The following is a 17,379-nucleotide window of genomic DNA, read 5'->3' as shown; positions in this document are numbered from 1 at the left end:
CTAGGTACATTTTGTACATTGAATATAGCTCAGGCTGACTGAGAATGAAAAAGAATGAGGGGAAAAAATAGGAGAGTACAAACTGGAAAGTTAAACAGAGAGCCAGCTAATAATAAATTTTTGTGCCATGCTAAAGACTTTTGATTTAATGTTGAAGGCGATTAGAACCCATTGAAAAATTTATGTTAGAACATGTTCTAGTCAGATTTGCATTTTAAGGAGATCACTGTGGAATACATTTTAATGAGAGGAAAGCAGCAGGATCTGCTAGGAGGGCCTGACAGTCATCAAAACGAGTGATGATATGGGCCAAAATGAAGTTAAAGGAGTGGGATGGAGGAAAGGGAATGAACTGTGAAATATTAAGAAAGCAGAATTGACACATGCTGGTAGAAGAAAAGGAAGGTTACAGAGCCAAATGTTAATCTGTTCAGAAAAATTGATGTTTTTAGTCAGAATTCAGATTCTATCGAAAATATTATAATACTCAATTTTAACTTTACAAAGGATTAGTCCAGTGGACTTTTTGGATATATTTTATTTAAACAGTCTCAATACACTTTTTCACCATTAATTTTTAGTAGAGCATATATATGACACTATATTTTACCCCTATTTTTGTTATAAGAATAAAATAAGCTAATATCTATATATTCATTAGTTCAGTATCAGGCACATGCTGCTTTTTTTTTTTTAAAGATTTTATTTATTTATTCATGAAAGACACAGAGAGAGAGAGAAGGAGAGAGAGAGAGAGAGGCAGAGACACAGCCAGAGGGAGAAGCAGGCTCCATGCAAGGAGCCTGATGTGGGACTCGATCCCAGGACTCCAGGATCATACCCTGGGCCGAAGGCAGGCGCTAAACCACTGAGCCACCCAGGATTCCCACATGCTGCCTTTTAAAGGAGCAAATATAAGTTAGAAAACAACAGTACATTTCACATGCATTTTATCTAAGTACATGTCTGAAATAGTAAAATTAAAATTTATAAATGAGTTTTAAATTTAATCCTCCCATTTAACTACCTGGGAAATTTTTGAAAGTTTCTGATACTTTTCTTATTGGGAGTGGTTTAACATCTGACATCTGTTTAAATAACATTTAACGTCTGCTAAATAAGAGTACTTAATTGTTGATTCATTATTCTCCAAGTTTCTAAACGTTTTGGAACTTTTTTGTATTTCCAAACATAACATTTTCTTTTAATTCTTCCATTGATTTATTAATGTGGTAAATGCTAATAAATGTTTACTTTGTGCCTGGCACACTGTTTGGTAGCTGAGGAATCAGAGGTGAATACAATAGATAATATCTTTTCCTCAGTGAAATGAAGTATGTATCTGTATATTCACTTGTGTGTTTATGAGATATATATATATATTCTCCAAAATGTTGCAGTATTGACATCTGTTCCTTATAGATTTAGATGTTTGTGCAAAAAAATAATAACTCAGGAGACATCTATTAAGAACTTAACCCTTTCCAAGAGCTGTGCTAGAGCTCATTTTTATGCAAGCCTGTGTGCTATGCTGAAATCTGGGTATGCATATAAAATAAAACCATAAGGTATCTGTCATTTAAAAGCTAGCAAATTTTACCACAAAAAAACATAAGAATAGAAACCTAGAGATACCCTTCTGGTATGACATTAAACTCTTGTAATGTTAGGCTCTTTCAGAACGTCTGCTGAGAGCAAAAACCAATGTCTGCAAAATTAGATTTGCAAGGCAGAACAGTTATTATATTGAATTTAGGCTAAATAATGATCAAAATCAGAAAATGGATTTTTGTGCTTCCATTTATGATGACAAAATTTCTAAACTCATTTTTTGTTTTATATTCTCATCTCCATTTTTTGGTTTGTTTTTAAACTAAGTACCCCCAACATTCTCTATTACCCCTCACTTTTATTGTAATGTTGGAGTACTCACATGAAAAATACTTTACACACCATCCATTGTGTATGTGATATATGACCCCATTCTCTCTCCCTTCAATGCATAGCTCAATTCTCAGGATGTTTCCTTGGTAGTTTCCTGAATCTACATTTTTAGTTGTTGTTTTTTTTTTTATATCATATATTCTGCTCTTTTATTGCTTCATATTTATTTCCTTATATTATCTTGTATGAATTTAATGTTCGTGTGGAAAATACATTTAATCCTTAATTCATTCTGACTTGTACCTTTGCAATACTTTAACAGTCCACTATCTGTGGCAACACTGTAAATCTTATCATGGGCTGGAATTCATGCTTATCCTTACCTAGCTAGATCCTGAATGTTATAAAAGCATTTCTCATCTAATAAAACAGAATTGGAGGTAACCAGCTCTCCCTTCCCTGCAACCATAGTTTGGTCTTCATTTCACTCAAATTATTATAAGTAATTAACTAATTAATTTTTAAAGATTGTATTTATTTGAGAGAGAGACAGAGATAGTGAATGACAAAATTGTACAAATAATAAAATAACAAAATATAAGTAACAAAAATAATTTCGGGGCAAAGGATAGAAACAGAAATATGTGACCTTGAGCTATGCTGTATTATCAATAAACATTTATTTATTTATTTAAAGAGAAACTTTTCTTTATATAGAAATAGGAGGGTCATGGTTGTGTTTCTGGGAATATGCTAGAGGAGTTGGGAGAATGACAAAATGGGTAATTGTATCTATTAACTGCATATATACTAGAGCCACCACTTCATATAAGAAAATCTTTGCAGCATCCATTAAATTTCATATTAAAGCTCAACAAACATCACAATTTTTCAAACCCTTCCAACAAAAATGTGATCCTCTCTCTATTATCCTATTCCCAAACCAACTCCTCTGTCCTTTTTCTTGCTGCTCCCCAGGAGCTCTCATTTGTTCTTTTGACATCTTTTTTTTCCTTGCAAGCATTTTCCCCCAAAGGAGAGACAAAGGACACACATAATTTTTGAAGCATTCAGTTTGGGGTTATTGATTTTATTTTTCTGTAAGTCGTCTCTTCCTGCTGCTTGTCTCTGCTTTGCCAGCACCAAGCTTTCACGTGTGTGAACAGATTGAAATGAATAAGCATAATATTGACTTTTAAAGAATCATAAGGAACAGAAAGACCTGGAAGGGCTTTTATAGTCCTCTAGTGTAAATTCCTTCCTCTTACAGATGGATGAATTGAGTCTGGATTGGAGGAGGAACTTGCTTAGGGTCAAACACATTGTATTGAATCAGATACAATATGTCAAATGTTGTGATCCCACAGAATTTGTCATAGCACAGTGAAAGTGCCTATTAGAGTTACTTTGCAGCCTTAATATTATGCCACCTGTGGGCTAGACTATATACAACCTCACATTCCCAAGTGTATGCTGTTATTAAGAAATGTTTAAGGATATAGGAAACAAACAGGGTGGCTGGAGGGGTGGTGGGTTGGAGGATGGGGTAACTGGGTGATGGGCATTAAGGAGGGCACATGATGTAATGAGCACTGGGTGTCGTATGCAACTGATGAATCACTGAACTCTACCTCTGAAACCAATAATACACTGTATGTAAGTTAATTGAATTTAAATAAAATGACAATTTAAAAATATTTCTTTAAAAAATAAATTTTTAAGGAGCCCTTAATTTTTTTCAAGGAGCCCTTAATTATTTTTTTTTAATTTTTTTTTAATTTTATTTATTTATGATAGGCACACAGTGAGAGAGAGAGAAGCAGAGACATAGGCAGAGGGAGAAGCAGGCTCCATGCACCGGGAGCCCGACGTGGGATTCGATCCCGGGTCTCCAGGATCGCGCCCCGGGCCAAAGGCAGGCGCCAAACCGCTGCGCCACCCAGGGATCCCAAGGAGCCCTTAATTAAAAAACAAACAAACAAAAACAAAAACAAAAACAAAAACAAAAACCTTAGCATCTGAAGTTCCTTTTTGGCCTAGTTCTGCTGGATATTTTTCATGGTGTTTATTTTCTTATTTTGTTGTGATTGTGGAGTATAAATTCAGAATCCTACTGTTTCTTCTAACATTTTTGTGTTCATTTACTTCTGCCTATTGGTGCATTCAAGCACAAATCACACTAAATTAAATTTTGAGGTTTTTTTCAGTAGACACATTTAGTTTGAATTTTGGCAAATGATTGAAAAACCATGCAAGATTTGACTTGTGGTTATCAGTTGTCACCTGTGACTTTTATTTCCATTGAAGAGAGAATAAAATTTCAGCAGGAATTCCTTCCTAATCCCTTTAGCATACTGAATTTCTTTCCTTTTCTTTTTTTTTTTTTTTTCTGAATTTCTTTTCAATTCACTCTTGAAATGAAAATAAAGACTAAGGATTTTATGTGAGGTATATTCTTAGATTATCACTTTTGGTGAGTTCTAGTTTTATTTTTTTTAAAGATCTTATTTATTTATTCATAAGAGACAGAGAGAGAGAGACAGAGAGAGAGAGGGAGAGAGAAAGAGAGAGAGAGAGGCAGAGACAAGGCAGAGGGAGAAGCAGGCTCACTACAGGGAGCCCAATGTGGGACTCTATCCCAGGACCTTGGGATCATGACCTGAGCCAAAGGCATACACTCAACCACTGAACCACCCAGGTGCCCCTGTTTTTTAAAAAATTCTCAACTTGAAAGATTCCACATATGTTTCTATTTACATTGTGAGATTGAAATTTACATTTGAAAGGTTACCTCTTATTTTACCCATAGGCATAGCTTCTCTACAAATATACACCTTCCTGGATATATCTTCAGATATTAATAGGTCAGTGGATTCTTTGCATTTTTAGTCACTTATACTTTTAAGACTGGTAATAATAATGATCCCATTTATTAATTAAATTAGTTCACCAAATACTTTTAGGCTTATACTATTAGTTATATTCTTAGGATACAAAGTTACACCAGAAAGATAACATCTGCAGCTTAACAGAATTTATGTTCTATTGCTGGAAATGGATAAGTAATTGCAATGAAAGGGTGTGTACAGTGTGCTCTAGCAAATATAAGGTAGGTGTAACATGATTGGAAAGATGTGCTATACAGAGTAACAGTTTCCAAATCTATGAGGATGTTTCAAGCAGAATAAACAGCCTGTTACAAGTACTAGAGATAGAAAAAAAAAACATGTCAAATTGGAGAATAAGTTTAGTAGAGTTTACTGAATTATGTGAGACAGATAAAAGGGAGACAGCATACAGTGTCTTATACTGTTTGTTCTGTGTATAATATAGGCAATGAGTGACCCTAATCTTGCCCATGACTTACTAAGTATTTCCAATGGAAACAGAATTCTTAAATTTGTTTCAGTTTTCTGTTCATTTTACTCTCTAATCAGAGAAAAAAAATGATTTCCTATGATTTGTACCTGAATCATGTGCTTAGAAGAAAATCTTTTTTTTTTCATAACAGCTGTGCTATATAAAGAATATCAGGATGCACTGAAATCACTCATATCCTTTCTTTTATGACATGATTGCTCAGTTAATTATATACATCTTAAACATGTAAAGAAAAGAGAACAGATGGTAAAGGCTTAGTTAAGAAGAGACAAGTCCATGAAAATAACCTTATTCAACAACTTGAATTTCCTTTCTCAAATTATTTTGTTCTATGGATCAGAAAATGATGCTACTGTTGAAGAGAAAGGAAAATTCAAGAGCATAACTCTAATATCAAAGTCACCGAGGTATTACAAGTGTCACATTACTGCTATTGCTAGTCAAAAACAAACAAGAAACAGTCTTTCTTAAGTGCCCATAGTGAACAAAACTTTGCTTGAAAGAAGATAATGAACTTCTCGTTTGAGAAGACAACTATCTGGAACCTTAAAACCCTTCCTGATCCATATATTTTATTTTATTTTTTTAATATTTTATTTCCTTATTCATGAGAATACACAGAGAGGAGAGAGGCAGAGACACAAGCAGAGGGAGAAGCAGGCTCCATGCAGGGGGCCCGACGTGGGACTCATCCCTGGTTTCCAGGATCACACCCTGGGCTGAAGGCGGCGCTAAACCGCTGGGCCACTCAGGCTGTCCTGATCTATATATTTTAGAAATGAAATTAAAAACTCAGTAAACTCTCATTATTCCCTATTATACATATAGATCATATGCCTAGAAGAGGAGATCTACTCTTTAAAAATAAATACATATATTACACACACACACACACACATTGAGCTTTGTCAGGCTTTTGTAATGCATTAAAGTGTATCCATCCCTTAGCTCATTTAGAGACATGGTATCATTTGTATCATTTTTATTCCTTTTCTTACTACCAAGCCCCCACAAATTCCATTTTCAAATCACACCAACTTTTTCCAAAAGGAGTCCCCAAACCCGTCTCCATGAATCCATTCTTACCGATTTATAATCCATTCTCTTCAAAGCTTCTCAAAACTTCTATGGGATCCTTTTGAAATGTTCATTGAAACTGCAACTTTCATGGCTAAAACATTTTAATGGGAAAAGCACACAACAGCTACAACATCAACAAACAAATCTCAGGAATTACTAAATTTTCCAGCATCAGCCTAACTGTATAGCTACTTCTGATATTTTAGGTTCAGCTCACTAGTGGTACAGAATAAAGATTACTGCGAAGTCTATTAGAATCAAAGTTAAACACACTTAGCTCAATTACTTCATGTTTTCAATAGGATTATTAATAATAACTGTTATATAGGATAGTTGTAAACATTTAGCAAAAAAAGTGTCCTTTTTCTGGTAGAACATTCTCTTTTTTAATTTTAGTTTTATTAAGGTATGATCGATAAATTGTGTACAGTACATAGATAGCCAAACTGTACAGGAAGGTGATTTGATATATGTATAGATTGTGAAAGGATCGCCCCATCTAGCTAATTAACACCTCTGATTGAACATTCTTAATATCCAATCTATACATTTGTTTTTTGAAATAATAATAGGCCATCTGTCTTTTGGAAATGAGAATTATCTCAATTGTACATATTTACCAGAGTGTGAATCCTGGATAGAAAAAGACTATGTTTCACTTACCATTTTCTTCAAATGCTTTACCCTCTGCCTGGTTCCAAATAGCCAAAATGCTTGATAAAGTGACTGAATGTCAGGAATAGAAAGATCATATAGATAAGTATAGGATGTGGCCTAAATATATCATTAAGTTTACAGTGTTCTCTTTTAGGGTATGATATTAGTGTAACTTAGTGATTATTTAAGGGAAAAATCGATCACGTTTCTGAAACATATGCCTGGCTAGATTCTCTAACAGACTTATTTTCTCTGCTACAGAAACCCAAACCTTTCATATTATCTTTCCTTAGCAATACCACCTCCGTTAGCAGCTTGCTTGACTAGAGTTCCTGCCTTCCATAACACAAGGTGGTTGCCAGTTTTATGCTGAGAAGAACAGTGGCAAAAAGCTATTTTCAGAAGTGAGTCTTAACTTCCTCATAGCCCCCAACCCTCCTGCTTGAGATTTACAAGAGATGTTGGCCCTGCTGTAAAATGAGAATCTGATGTGAAGTCTTCCGTCTTGTGTCATGTTGCTTTTAGCATGAAATGGAAACTAAAAAAAAAAAAAAAAAAAAAAAAAAAAAAAAAAGAAAGAAAAAAAAAGAAAAAGAAAATTTGAAGGAGCACACTAGTCTTGGAATCTACTGTTTTGACACTGTCTTTATCACATTTTGCAGATGACCTTCAAATTTTTACACTTGTTCATCACACTATTTTATATTTGATGTGCTTCTGTTAATCTAGGTGGGTCGAAGGGAGCCACAGGAGTCTCCCTGCCTGCTCTATGCCTACACAAAAATGAAACAGGAGGTTTTTTTTTTGTTGTTTGTTTTTTTTTTTTTACTGTTAGGACACTTTTTAAATAATTCTTTTACTTGACTTTCATGGCACAGCATATCCTGCTTTTCCTTCCTCCGTTCTCTGGTGGTGGTCTTCCATTGCCTTTCAAACCTTGTTTTAACTCTTCACTCCTCCTCATGTCCACCATCCTCTCCTTGTTCTTTGTGGTCATCCTGTGAGCTTCTGATTTCAATGAGAAGGTAATGTCCATCGGACAGGAATTCTCTCCACCTCTTGCTTCTTGCCCCAAAGCATTCATGAGTCCCCATGCCCCTGGACATACCTGTATACCCTGGTGGAGACGTTTCCTTGACGTTGTCCCTCATGCATGGAAGGGGAAACTACAGGACTCCAAAGAATTTCATTTAGTCTGTGCTGAGAGGTGGGAAATAGTTCACGTCTCCCTTCCAGTAGGATGACAAAGAGATCACGGGGATCACTGACAGCTTTTCTTTCGCTATGAATGCAGGATCTAATCACCCCCAACGTTCATTTTCAAATTTTGTAAAATATGGGTGAATTTAATTTAACCCATTATGAAAGCTGTGAAGGAGTATTTCTAGGACCAGGCCTCAAAGTAAGTCACATGTGCGCCTGAACTTCTAGAGACCATTAAGTCAGGTCTACTTTCGTCTGGGTCAAGGATTAGGATAGTGTCTGTTAATGACTTGGCTATTTGTAATGCACCTTCCTGCTCCTTGACTTTGTTTTCTTTTTTCTTTCTTTTTTTAAAGATTTTATCTATTTATTTGAGAGAGAGATAGAATAAGTGCAGGGTGGAGGGTGGAGAGAGAGAGAGAGAGAGAGAGAGAAAGAGAAGCAGATTCCCTGCTGAGCAGGAAGCCCGATGTGGAGCTCAATTCCAGGACCCCGAGATCATGACCTGAGCTGAAGGCAGATGCCTAACCAACTGAGTCATGCAGGTGCCCCATCTTTGCTTTTTTTCTGGGATTGAAGCCACTGAAAGCAGCTCCTTATGTTTTGTTTTTTATTTTTGCTTGTTTCTCATTTTCCTTTCTTTCCTGTATGTATGTATGTATGTATGTATGTATGTATGTATCGATTTATTTATATTTTTTTAAATGATAAATTTATTTTTTATTGGTGTTCAATTTGCCAACATACAGAATAACACCCAGTGCGTCAAGCGCCCCCCTAAGTGCCCGCCACCCAGTCACCCTCAACCCCCCGCCCTCCTCCCCTTCCACCACCCCTAGTTTGTTTCCCAGAGTTATGAGTCTCTCATGTTCTGTCTCCCTTTCTGATATTTCCTACCCATTTTTCTCCCTTCCCCTCTATTTCCCTTTCTTTCTTCTGTGTGTTCGGTGACAGGACCAGCAGGGTCTTGTCTCCAAGGGTCTTAGGTAGTCACTGGCCTGGGCAGGTGTCTTTTCCTCTAATTTGGGCATCCCACCATTTTTTCATCCTACTGACCTACTTTGGGGCACAGAGTATCCTCTCTCCCAGCCATTTACAATACTATTATTTTCTGGCTTCCCTTGCAGCCAAATGCTGGCCTAATCTTACTGTCATAGGCTCTTTCCTCTGGTCTCCTTATTGGCATCTAACACCTAGGACACACTATGCCTACAGTGGGTATACTTTTCTTTTTGGGGGGGGTATTCTTTTCTAATAATACTAAATGTCACTTTTATAAATGTAATTAACAAGCTTATATAATTTTGTGCACTAAGATGGTGCATTTTTTACTTCCTGCTAAATAGATATCACAATATCATTTACTATTACTGAGGACTTAAAATGTTTTTACCAAGTGGAAGAAATTAAAACATTCATGATGCAGAAATTGCATGACTGCAAAATCAGTTCAAGAGAATGTAAGCAGATGTCAAGAGGCAGATATTTGTCAATACTGCCTCATTTTCCTGTGTTTTTTCTTTAATAAAGCTAATCCTTTGCTGACTTAGCTCCTCATTCACAAGTTCTGCTATTTCAGGAATTCAAACAGTATGAAATGAACCATGCTTAACCAGACCTAGACTCTCAGTTCCCTTCCAAAAATGGATAGTTGTTTTATCTTTACAGTTAAATTGATTCAATTCCCAGGTATTGTGATATAATCTGATTTGCAGCATCTCTTTCTTCTATTTTCCATTCCTCCATCATGTAATTATTGTTCTTAAAAATGAGGCTTCCTACCTCATTCCTTTGTTTAGGCCCTCATCCCAAGTTTTTGATAATAGTGACTTATGAAACATCCTTTACCAAGACTCAGTTCAACACTATTCTTCAAATATCCCTAAAAGATATGAGGTTCTGCTCTTAAATTCTAATCCACATCCTGCTCCATCACAGTAAGTCTCCAGGTGTCAAACGTTTGATAGTTGCAATATGATAAAATTAGACATTCAACTATAATTTTAGAGACATAAATAGTCTTTAAAAGCGCCCCAATTATTCATTTTTATTAAAGCTATACTATTCCATATGATCTTCCGATACAGATACTGTAATAGAACCAAATGTCATATGATTCAGTGATGACTCTGGATATAAGCAAGATACTTAACTGCAGGATGTGAATGACAACAGTTTTTATTTTTAAAAGTGTCACTTGCCTGGGAGGAAGACTGCTGTTATTCCCAGTATGTCACTGATGTGAAATACACTACAGAATAAATATACTAGACTCCAACAAATATATTTTAAACTTTGGACTTCCTTAACCTGTTAATATGGAACTTTTAATGGGAAGGATGACTCGAGTTAAAGTCTTATACCAGAACATTAGTACAAGTAAACCTCACTAATTCCTGTTTCTACAACTGTTTCAGAAAGCATCTTACAAATTTTAAATGTTTTTTAAAGAGGATTTTTACATTTTACATTCCCTTCAATATGCTTAGTTCTTTTTATCTTGCACTGTGAGAGGGATGTTTCACTATACAACAATGGTCCCTACACTCACTGATCCACTCAAGGAGCCATACATACACATATCAATATACATATGTGTATATATTATATATGTATATGTCTGTATTATACATAAATAGCAGTACAATATATCTACATTTGTGTTATATAGTATATAGAACAATTATTATATAACATTATATATAAAATATATTATTGTTTTGAAATACCTATACATACTATAATTCCTTCATCCCATTCATCCCTCAGTGGTGATAGACACTAGGTTGTTTCCATTTGGGGCTATTATAATAATGCTGCTATGAACATGAGTGTACAAATCTCTCTTCAAGACCTGGCTTTCACTCTTTAGGGTACACATCCAGCCATGCAATTGCTGGACCATATGTTAATTTTTTGAGGAACCACCGCACTGTTTTCCATAGTGGCTGTACCATTTTACATTCCCAACAATAGTGCACAAGGGGTCCAAATTCTTCATATTTAAGCAGATTTTTAAGAGAAATTTTATTAATATAAATGTTTTTCTATTGATTTTTAGCTTTGTCTCATTTTCAAGTTGGCTTGAAAACTCCTAACTTGTTCAAAAATTACTACTTTAATGAAAATGTGTGGACTTGGAAATTACACTTAGCTCGATTTGTTTCCTAAACCTGCTATTTACTATCTGTGTGGCCTTGGGGAAGTTATTTAATCTACTTAGGGCTCTTTTTCATTAGACTATGGTGAAGGCTAAGTGGCAGAGCCCATGTAAAGGCCATGCAGAGTCCCCTCTTTATAGTAGCTCAGGAAATTTCAGGTACCACCCTACCCTTGTACTTCTCTTGAATTAAGCAGAGAAAGTATTACTCTTGTGAGATTCTGCTAATTCCCCCATTTCAATTCCTCCTTTCCTCTAGAGTAATAGAAACTGTGATTTACCTGGGCATGTACTAGCCTACAATAAAGACTATTTCCAAACTTTTCTGAACATGATCATGAGAAAAAATAGAAGCATTGTGTATAACAGGTGGACAATTTCATTCAAGCAAATGGCATTGCTCTCTTGTATCACCCGTTACTTTTATCTGCTGTTTTGAGGATGGATATGTTAGAAGGAGCTGTAGCAGGCATCTTGAATCACAAGTTATAATGTTCTTGATGAAAATCACAGAACAACAAGATAAAAGAAATGGGATTTCTGGACATCACTGCCTTATATCAATCCTGCCACTTGTCTGACCTGAAATAAAGATCAACTTTTATCTTGATTAAGCTGTTACTATTTTATACTTTTTGTCATTCAGAGCTGAAATTAGTCTTAACTAATACAAACATTTGACCAAAAACATACAAGAATGAGTGTGATGGGAAATGGGTCAAAAAATATGGTTTCAAATCATAGTTCAACTTTTAGTTAAATGACAAAAACATTATGTTCCTCAATATACTCATTTCTATAGGACAAATCATAATAATAAAATTTATATGGTTGTAATAATTAAATGAAATATTTCACATGTGGTAGCTAGAGTAGAAGTCAGTAAATTAAAGCCCAGGAACTCATTTCTGGACTGTTGGTCATATCCTGCTCTCTAGTTCTGTAAATAAATTCTGTAAATAAATTTTTATTGGAATATAGCCATGCCATTTGTCTAGGTATTGTCTCCTCATGCTAGAAGGGCAGAGTTGCATAGTTGCAACAGATACCTTATGACCCACAAAGCCTAAAATATTTATTATTTAGCCTTTTACAGAAAGTTCGCTGACCCCCTAATTGAGAACATAGAAACTGATCATTCATGTATTCTCTCTCTATGAAATTCCTGAAGTAAGGTGTTGTCTTACTTGTAAAGTGGTTATAGCACCAGTCAATCCTTAATTATGCATATGTTTAGGGACGGTTTTTGAGTGATGAGTATGAAATTTTACTAATCCAGCAGTGTTTACTGACCTAATCATTTGAGACCTACGGCATAGATCTACCAAAGGCTGTAGCCTCAGAGCAGAGACTAGTAGAGAGGTCAATACCAGATAAAACACATGATCCATTAATTACTATAATGGGTTAAAAACTCAGCTTACATACACACTATTTCCCATGCAACGTAAGATTCTTCTTCTTATGGGATGCAATCCACTAACCTTCACTTATTAGAAAACCGTCAAGTGTAATTAATCAATTTAAACCCAATTGAACTGATCTACCTCAGGCGCTAAAAATCAATGGGTCAAACAAAGTAAGTAACCTGTAACAACAACATGTGGAAGTGTTAAAAGATCCAGTTCCTTCTTATATGGCTAACACCGTGTTTGATTTGAAGTAATCCTATTTACCCTCTTTAGAAAGCACCTTAGTGTTTTCCATGTATCTTGCTCCAGCTCTGATTGCTTAACCATAGTGAGTCTACCAACAATTACAGAAGTGCTTTTAAACCAAAGTCAGCTCTTATTCCCTAAGAAATACTACCAGGAAGTACCTCATTTCTCAGTAAACTATTTAAGCACTTAAATTTGAGGATTAACTTTTTATTTTTTTTTTATTTTTTAAAGGTTATTTATTTATTTATTATTTATTTATTTATTTATTCATGAAAGATAGAGAGAGGCAGAGACACAGGCAGAGGGAGAAGCAGGCTCCATGCAGGGAGCCTGATGTGGGACTAGATCCGGGGTCTCCAGGATCACACCCTGGGCTGAAGGCCGCGCTAAACCACTAAGCCACCTGGGCTGCCCAAGGATTAACTTTTTAATGAACCTCTATCTCTTCCTCAATTGAAGGTCCCTATTATATATTTCAATTAATCACATTCATCTCTCCTAAATATTCAAAATTGTTACCCTCTTATTATAATAATAGGATTTTTACTGTAGCTTCTTATATAATTCACTTATCTATAATATTGAGAAACTATTCAATTTAATTGATTCAATAAACATGTTTTTCCCATATATGGCAAAATATTTGAGATATAGGTTTAAATTATACATGGTTCCTCCTCTCAGCTAAAAATACAAATTTGTTGATCCACACATACATAAAGATAGTAAAATGTAGCAAAGAGTCTCAGTGTGGGAAAGACCTTAATCTGGAGGTCAGTTTATCATAGTTCAAGTAAGCTTTTACAATTGCTTGTGCTATGATATTGGATAAACCTTTTCTGAGTCTCTGCTTTCTTATCTGTAAAAATGGTTATCATACTTGCTTTTTTTCCAGTTAGGATTAAATAAGATGGCAAATGTTTGGCATTTGGTTGGTCTTTGATTAATATCTGTTCACTTCTCTACTTTGAATCTACCTAGAAACATGAGATAATGACTCTAAGAAAGGAAATGTTAATACAAATGCAGAAATCAAATTTTAAAATAATATGGTTTTATAGGCAGAAATAAGCCTTTCCTAGAAGCCAGAAAATGCAGAGGCAAGGGTTTTGAAAACACAGGCCAATCTTTTCAATCTGAACATAATGCTTGCAGAATGCTGAAGTAAGAAAGAAGGGTGGCTAATTTTGTGAAAAGTGACATGGAAAAGATTACTGGAAAAGAACAAAGTATGATGAAATATCACATTATTGTGATTTTAATAATTAATGGAACATAGTAGCATCTCAATAAATGTTTAAATTGATGTTGAATGGCTTTTGACATTTGTATTTTTGACTCTAGTTCTGTGTCTGTTACTATTAGTGAGAAGGCAGCGGTTTACTATTACTTGCAAAGTACTTATAAGTTAGTGCACTGCAGTAGGTAACTTATTAAATATCAGTCTACACACTATTTAAAAAGTCCATAAAATGTGGGATGCCTGGGTGGCTTAGTGGTTGAATATCTGCCTTTGGCTCAGGGTGTGATCCCAGGACCCTGGGATCAAGTCTCACACTGGGCTCCCTGCATGGAGCCTGCTTTTCCCTCTGCCTATATATCTGCCTCTCTCTCTGTGTCTCTCATGAATAAATAAATAAATCTTTTAAAAATATACTTATCATACTGCTACTATTATCTTCTTGTCCTTTTCTGCCACTTTTTAAAATTTAAATCTTAGTTTCCCATATAAGTATATGTCTTCTAGTGGGACAGTCATGCTAGAAGCAAAGGACACCTATTATTTTTTCCCAGAGGAATCCTGGAGTAATGAAGAGGGCTGTGGTTAGAAAGAAGGGGAGCATATGAGAGTCCCAAATTCAGAATAAAAGAGAGTACAAGTTCAATGAAATCTCCAGTTTGAAAATCTCCAGTTACCATCTCAAGAAATGATCACCTCTAAACAAACTGCTCTTTTTCTTGTTTCTTATTTCCTTGTAGTGATGATCTAATGAACTACTAAAAACTAACATACAAAGTGAACAACCTGTGTGCTTGTTTTGATGGAACCAAAGAAGGTTGGAAGTTTGCTACTATGCTATAAGCCAAGCTTAAAAGGAAAAGAACCTGATGGCATGAAGTCTGATGGGAAGCAGCCTAAGCTGGCATTATAAAATAAAGATACACGGAGCAACTTTTGTAAGAAAGTGATGTGAACCTGAACAGTAAGTATATAAACCTATAGAATTCCCAATGCACCTATTTTTAAAAGCTAATTTTCAAATTTACCAGAATGTAGTAAAGATAGGTGGCGACCTCTATGGAAGGAATGGCATGTTAATTTAGAGGAGATCTGCAGTTTGATCCAATTCTTTTCCTTCCTTCCAGCTATGTGATTTGGGACAAATCATTTGACGTTTTCTGGTTACAATGGAGTAAATGATTTTCAAGAGCTGTTCCTGCTCTAAAATACTCTTTGATGCTAGGAAATGGATTACTGTAATCCACAGAGACAAAAACAACCAAAATCTCGATTAAGATGCAAACAAGATACAGCATTTAAAGATGCTGGAGTTTCAAAATAATTTCCATCCCTCTGGTAAGGAGACTAATGAGCAGTGAAATGACCAATTGTGAACAACAGATGGAAAACAGGAAAAAAATTCTGAAAAAGTCTATCACCTAAATAATCAGCCCCTGAATAGTTCAGTGATGACTGAATTTCCTTTTCTCATTGCCTAAACATTTAGCAAAACTCGTTGATGTTACTCCTATGACTCTCCTGAGGTCACTTTTATCAAAACAAATGCTCTTCCATAATGGTCCAATTCTAAGCAAGAAAAGAATAACAAAGGAGGCTTTTCCCATTTATTATCCATTGCTGAATTTGCACCCAGCTAGGTTTTTCCATGCCCCTTTCCTTTTGAAAGGCTTCTATGTGATCCATCCACACTATCATAGTACCTCTCTTCTAGAATCTTGCTGCAATGTCCTAACTGTTCACTCTGAGTCCAATCACCTTTGACACTGAACTTTGTAACTATAAAAAAGACCTTTTAAAATGCAAACTTCTTTCTATAATGTCCAGGATCTCTCTATAGAGAAAGCAATGCATTTCCAAATTTGTATTATTGCTTTAGACCTCCATTTAGCGCTTAAATATATTTATTCTCAATTGCACCTTATTTAAAATTCCAATAATAAGGAACTACTCTAGTCTGCTTACATTCAGTTTATTTAAAAAAAACACACGGTTTATTTTATCTTTTAATAGATAATGGAAAAAAACAAAAATAGGGAGGACACTGTGGGAGATACATTGATTTGTTGATTTCATGCTTCCATGTAGCACAATGAATGAAAACAAATCTAAATTTGAATTCCAAATATAGGAATATCTAAATAGATTGCGTTATATAAATCTGTATTTAAGCCTGAAAATATGAAAGCAAAGAAATTGTACACTTACTCTTCACACAATTTCTTAAATTATTTTTAAAGATTTGTTTATTTATTTTAGAGATGGGGGAGGGGCAGAGGGAGAGGAAGAGAGAAACTCAAGCAGCCTCTGCACTGAATGCAGAGCCCAATACAGGGCTCAATTTCACTGTCCTGAGATCACAGTCTGAGCCAAAACCAAGAGTCAGACACTTAGCCAATTGCACCACTCAGGTAACCCCCCTTTTTCTTAATTCTTGAAAAAGTTGACCCATATATGTAAGTAAGAAGAAAGTGAGATGAGGAATATCAGGTCTGATTCCAGTATCCCCAGAACTTAAAATCACATTTGATTTTTCCTGTTACTTGAGCTGAGCTTACATACAAGGCTAGAAGCACTGTTAAACCTTTGAGTTCCAGCAACTTGTTTGTTTACATATAATTTTTCCTCTACTTGGCTGACACTGAATTAAGGGAAAAAATTATATTTTCCTTTCAACTCAGATTACTTCATTCTATTTATTTTATTTTAGTTATAACTTTGAATATCATTATCTTCTCTGAAGTGAGAATATCAATTTATTTCATTTAAAGCTACAGATCTATACTCACAAGATATTACATTTATTCTTTAGTAGAGAGAGAGAGAGCAGTAGGTGTTAATAATAATTAGAGGAAGCTGACTATATTTTAAAGGTCTGAAGTGTCATCAAAATGCCAATAAATGAAAAAAAAAATGCCAATAAATGAAAAAAAAAATGCCAATAAATGTAAATATAACAAGGCAGTATGTAGCAAAATGCAAAAAGAATTTTTTTTTCAATTTTGGCTACTCCATTGCTTGAACTCAGTTGCTTACTTAGCAAACTGTATATATGTATGTTATTGTAATTCCCCAAGTTTATTGTAATTAGACTTAATTGACGGCTAGGCCCG

This window comes from Vulpes lagopus, chromosome 7, assembly GCF_018345385.1.
Source record: "Vulpes lagopus strain Blue_001 chromosome 7, ASM1834538v1, whole genome shotgun sequence".
NCBI lineage: Eukaryota > Metazoa > Chordata > Mammalia > Carnivora > Canidae > Vulpes > Vulpes lagopus.
Note: the sequence above shows the minus strand (reverse complement) of the source record.